The sequence below is a fragment of the Castanea sativa genome, chromosome 3 (genome assembly GCF_040712315.1).
Source record: "Castanea sativa cultivar Marrone di Chiusa Pesio chromosome 3, ASM4071231v1".
NCBI classification, from domain to species: Eukaryota; Viridiplantae; Streptophyta; class Magnoliopsida; order Fagales; family Fagaceae; genus Castanea; species Castanea sativa.
Genome location: NC_134015.1, coordinates 11,400,904 through 11,407,575, shown reverse-complemented (window position 1 = coordinate 11,407,575; position 6,672 = coordinate 11,400,904).

Sequence of the window (6,672 nt, the reverse complement as noted above, 5' to 3'; positions counted from 1 at the left end):
AGGTCATAATTCCATCATCATACACCAGTTAATGTTAACCGTTGGTTTGAGCCAAATCCTTAAGAGATTTAAAGATTGATAAGTTGAATTTTGTGGATCTGTTTAGTTCTGCAATTAGATGTACACAGGATCTGTTTAGTTCTGCAATCAGGTGTGCTAACCTTTTTTCTTGTGCAATTATATGACTTGGAGAAGCATACAAAAGATAAAATGGAGATAAAAATTCTAAACGTCAACATAAATGCTCAAGGTGGTTTAATTAATTGGCTTTGTTGGGTGTGGAGTTGATATGGAGATTGCAAGGTACTTTTAAAGTCATACTGTTCAACTTGCAGTTAAAAGCAAAACTCATATTGCTAAATTGCAATGAAAAGGTAAGTTTAACTGAGAAATTTTCTGGCAAAACAACTGCCACCGTAACAAGGGAAAAAATATCAAACATGTTTGACCTTACCATAACAGAAAGTTCCAAATAGGTAATGCCAAAGACACTGCCTAAGTTATTGGCATTTATACATGCAAACGCAAATATAACAAAAAGTTACCCTGGTCACAAATCACAATTCATATTTCCTACCATACTATAAAAGAACAATAACCAACTAATTCAGAGAAAAAACTATCCAACTATCCAAGTGAGAGGAACAAGTCTATACCATATATTGCAAGACAAAACAAAATTGTCAACACTCAGCAGTATTTGATGCCCCTCAATGCAGATTCTGTGGATTATTTGGTGCAAGAAGATAAATGCAAATACAAATATATATATATATATATATATATATATATATATATATATATATATACACACATATAGAGATGGGTTCAAGTTACACTTGGTGTAACTCCATTGAATTTAAACAAATCCAACGGTCAAAAAAAGACCTTCATTAATGCTAATATTTTAATTGATCTTATTTATTATCCCTTATTTAATACATTCCATACTTATCTCTAAACCCAAAAAAAAGTCTACGTCTCTCTCTCCTCCATAATCTTTTTTTTTTTTCCTGCTCTCTCTTTCTCCTCCATCACTTTTCTCCAACTCAATTCCATTGGCTTTCTCTTCATTCCAATCTCACCACCATGCCCCTTGCCTCATCAACATGAACACTCCAGATCTTGGCTCATGATCATGAAGGTTGTTTTTCAACAAGAACCCACTAAAAACAAGCATTAGTCGCTTTACTCAACTCATTAAATGGAAAATTATTCCTTAGACAACTAATTAAGAGCCATAATAACACTGCATTGATCAAACCCAAAACTATACTCGACACAGCATAATATGTATTCCAAGTTTCTTGCAGACATAAACAATCATGAATAATAAGACCAATGACAGCAAGAACATGAATTTAATCAAAACCTTGTCTTTAAAAAAAATAAAATAAAACATTGCATAAAACCTAAAAAGTAGTACATAAATTCATTATTAACAAAAAATTAATTTCAAATTGAACTACCTTTGTCAATATCGTATACCCACAAAAGTTTGAACAAAAATTAAAATCTATATATTTTAAAGTATCTGGCATATAAACTATAAAGACCCAAATTTTTTTATTTAATTATAAACCAAAATAATAGTGCAAAAAAACTATTTTGAAGAATCAAAAACATAGAATACAGCAAGCTCTCTCAAAATCAAATACCCCCAGAAGGGAAAAAAAACTTTTATTAACATAAATTTAAAAAGAATCAAAATAGAATTATATTATATATAAAAAAAAAAAGATGAAAAACAATTTCAGGGCCTGTGTGTTTATTAGAAGGCTCGATTAATTGATTAATAAACAGAAAGTATAAAAATTTATTAAAAGGAAAAAAAAAAAGCAAGAGAAAAAACCTCTTGAAGATGAACCGAAAAAGAAAGAGGTTTTTTCTTTTTCTGATCAGAACTGAATGAAGCTCGTGGGTTTTGTTTAGTTAAGCAAATTGAAACAGATACGGCTTTTGCTTAGTGCTTCAACTATTTATATTCTACTACTAATATTATCCTATACTTGATAGCCAATTCATTAATACTTAATTAATTAAAATTTTAAAAAATAAGTGACAAAGTTTCAATGTGGTTGCTCACAGTTCTTAACAGACGTGGGGAACAATATTTTTGATAAATTTTTTAATTAATAGTAATTCTCTTTAAAGCAACTAATACTTGTTTGTAGTGGGTTCTTGTTGAAAACCAACCTTCATGATCATGAGACAAGATCTGGAGTGTTTATGTTGATGAGGCAAGGAGCATGGTGGTGAGATTGGAATTAAGAGAAAGGCAATGGAATTGAGTTGGACAAAAGCAGTGGAGGAGAAAGAGAGAGCAGAGAAAAACGTGATTATGAAGGAGAGAGAGACGTAGACTTTTTTTTTTGGGTTTAGAGATAGGTATGGAATGTATTAAATAAGGAATAATAAATGAGATCAATTAGAATATTAGCATTAATGAGGGTCTTTTTTTGACCGTTGGATCTACTTAAATTTAATGATTTAAAAAATGTGTAACTCTTTAGAGTCACGGCAGATATAATTTGAACCTATCTCATATAGAGATTATTGAAAGGTTTAAAGTTGATCTTTTGATAAATTGAAATCCTTATTATTGAGGCTGCGGTTCTCCTATTGTATACACCATGTGTAATAGGGTTGCTCCCCTTTTGCACTTTCTTTCACTAATGAAATTTGTAAGGACACAAATTGCACCGAGACCTAATAATATGGAGGAAACCAGCCCAAGGAGCCCAAAACAATAAAATGTGTAGAGGGTGGGCTTCAAATCTAGGTTAATGGATGTTGGATAACGTAAATATTAGGCTAGATTGCTACACTCATACATCATGACAATGAAGTAACAAAAAATCTCTTCAGGCAAATGCCGAGGACAATTTGTATTACTGTTCAGTGTTCATTACAAGGTAAGATGGTTTCTCATCCCCCCTTCTTTTTGTCCTCCCTCCACCTTTTATATCATCCTTCTCCATCCTATCTTCTTCCACGTGTGGATCAAAGTCCTCATTTAGATACTTGTCCCATCACCCTTTCCCCTGAAGTCTTTGGCAGTAGCTGGAAGACCGAACTATGACGTTCAAGCATCACTTCCTCATTAATGCGGCAAAGTAGTAGTTGCAGAGCCTTCAATGCAGTGATAGCAGCTTTATGCTAGATATTTCGCATCCTCCCTTCTTATCTTTTACCCTCACTATCTTCATCTTTATGCTCTGGGTTTTCAAGAGTAACACCCTTGAACTGCCAGATTACCCTTTTCCACCTCGGCTACAAGTAGCCGAGAACATTTCCATCCTCGAACATCATACTTTGGTATGTCGTATCCAACCATGACTTCTTCCTCTTCCCACATTGTCTCATAGACAGGCATTCCTTATCCTCGGACCAATTAACACTTTCGGGTTGGGCTTTTAGCTTTACGAGTACCCTTGGGCCGACCCAACATAGATTACGGGCCCATGACCCTACAAAATTCATTACACTTAAAAAAAAAAAAAAAAATATATATATATATATATATATATATATATATATATATATATATATATATATATATAACAAGTTTATTGCTACATTTACGGGAACAAAATACGGCATTGTTATATTAACAACAAATATAATTTCACTAACTCTCAATGATTAGTCAAAATAGAGACGTGAGTCATGTTTTGTTATGGACATGAAGCACTAGGTGTGGAAATTTCAGAAAATTTAAAAATAAGAATACAAAATTCCTGTCAAAGGGGTTCAAATCAAGTGTAGAGATTTAGGATTACCCAGCACCACGCTTATATCTTGGCCTTAAAATCGTGTTTTGAAAACACAATTTCAGTGTAAATACATTTACACTAAAATTGTGTTTCAAAAATACAATTTTGTGCAAAATTTAAATTTTTATACTTAAAATCATGTTTCAAAACACAATTTTCAATAAAAGACTATTCTTGAGAATAGTTTCTTCCTAACGTTATTTTAAAAAAAAATGAGTGTTATGTCCACAACATTTTCACAACAAATTATAGATGATTAGTTGTTATTGGTTCGAATTTAAGCCTACTACTGAGATTACTTTTTGCCCAACAATAACAACTAGTAACAACTTGTCACTTAAAATTTGTTATGAAAATGTTATAGACATAGCATTTCTATTTTAAAAATTATACATAATAATATTATTTTTCTAAGAAACCCCACTTTCAAGTCATATAGGCTTTAATTATAACTTGGTTAGGCCTAAAACCCAACAAAGTTGGATTATCCACGGACTTCTTAAAACAAGCGGGCCTAAGATGTGGGATAGCATGGTTTACAAAGTTGACTCATTTGGGCCATATCCAAGTAATAAAATACGGCTCTCCATTGGCAATAATAAAAATTTACATTTTAGCCACAGGTGTTTTCGCTCTCGACACCCCTAGTAGCCGTGACTTCAAGAAAAAAAAAAAAAAGAAAAAAAAAAAGGGGAAATGTTAGTATGGATTCTAGACAGTGATATATATAAAAAAAAAATTAAAAAAAAGAAAAAGAAAAAGAAAAGAAAAAAGAGAAAAATAGCTATATAAATCTAAGCAAGTAAGTATAAATTCCCTATCTACTTACTTGTTCTCATGTTCTTTCTTTGATTCACTTTCTTTTGTGTTGGAGAAGGTTTTTATGTTTTGGTACAATGACATAATAATCCTATATATCTTAGGTGTGTTTGAAATCAAAATTGAATTATTATTGTTGTGACTATTTATGGTTTTTTATGCAAATCTAGTTAAATATATGTACGTTTTTCTTTTACCTTTGGTAAACAGTAGGTTGATTTGAACACGTTTAGGAAAAGAAAGGGTCAAAGAAGGTGGGGGAGGGGGGGGGGGGGGAATGTTAGTATGAAGTGTACATATAAATAATAATAGTAAAAAGACAAAAGAAAAGAGAAAGATAGGTATATAAATTTAAGCAAGCATTATAAATGCTTGCCTGTGCTTGTTTCTAATGCTTTTTGTTTGTTTCACTTTCTTTTGTGTTGGAGAAGATTTTTCTTTTTTGGCATAAGGACATAATAATTCTATATGTAGTAGAAGTTATAGATGAGCTATGCATGAACTTAGTTTTAATAAAACTAGAATTAAGGCTAACTTGGAAACTTCCCTAGGTATGTTTTCAAGCCAAAATTAGATTCTTCTTGCTACAAGTATCGATAATATGTTTTTGTAAAATATATTATTGCTAAATGATATTGATGCTTTTGTGTGCGCTGATTTTTCCAAATTTTAAATAATAAAACAAGTAGACTATCTTCTCAAAAAAAAAAAAAAATGAGTTCAATTCTTGATGCATTTAATGTAACTTTGATAAAAATTACATCACTCAACCTGTTACGTTTTATAAATCATTATTTTCTTGAATTCACGTTATAATAAAATCCTTGTTATAAGTTAATCACAAGCAAAGATTTCACAACAATTAATTGCTAGTTATTGTTATATTTAGTAAATTTAAGAACACAAAAATGAAAAAACTATTGAACGTGGGAATGAAGGGAGGTGGGGCATCCTCTTTTTTAAGGTTCATAAGGTGGGCCCAATTCTTCTTAAGCCCAATAGAGAAAAAGAAACGCGGTTTTAAATCTGAGTTGTCAAACGAAAATGTGTCAAGGCACAAGCCCATGCTGCTTGGAAGCCCAAGGTTATAAATCAAGTTGGGCCCAAAAACTTGTTCTTCATAAGCCTCATATGCAATGTTTCGCTCTTGTTAAAAGCAACGCAACTCTCTCCAAATTGATGTTTAGTGATAACTGTTGGTTTGAGACAAATTCTTATTAAGGATATTTAGGGTAAAAGTTTTGAGAGATGCACTTCCTCAAGTCTAGTGAAAAAAATTTAGGACCCCTCTAATTCAAGAGAGAGAAAGATTGTTAGAACTTTTCACTTGTATCTACCACTTAGAACCCTTCTTTGTACCATGGGAACATTATTTCTTCAAATATAAACGCATAATCCAACTATTTAATGTCTTTGATTAACTTCTTAGTCTTTCCATTGTGGGTTCTTCTCTCCCATTTTTTAGAAATTAGTTGTGTTGATCAAGAATCCTTGTTTAGGATTCTATCAAGTGTTTTTAACTCCCACATTTATAATTAGTATATTTATAGATTTTATTATAATTAGTTTTTGACTCCCACAATTATATATATATAGAGAGAGAGAGAGTTTAATTTATGTAATATGTTTGCTAAATTTTAGTGGATACTTTTTTAATCAAGGTTATTAAGTTTTAGGCTAAAATGCAAAACGCACTCTCTAAGTTTTCCTATAATCCATGGCTGAAGCTTCAGATTTGAGAGAGAGAGAGAGAGAGAGAGAGAGAGAGAGAGAGAGAGAGAGAGAGAGGGAGTGAGATTGAATTTTGTTGAATGAAAATTGAAAAAAATATAGAGAGAAAGAAATCTAGTTTAAATATTATGAATAGATCGGCCAAAATGGGCAAATGCCCTTTTCGTGCAAAAAAATCAGCCTTTTTCCCTCTTTATCAAACTAATTAAGGAAATACTCCTCTTTTGTAACTTGATAATGGCACAATCGAGTTTTGTGAAGAACTCGATCCTTGCATAATTGAGTTAGCCTCAATTTTGTGCCATGCTGGCCAGTCAGCGTGACATTTTCTTTTTTTAATCCTTGA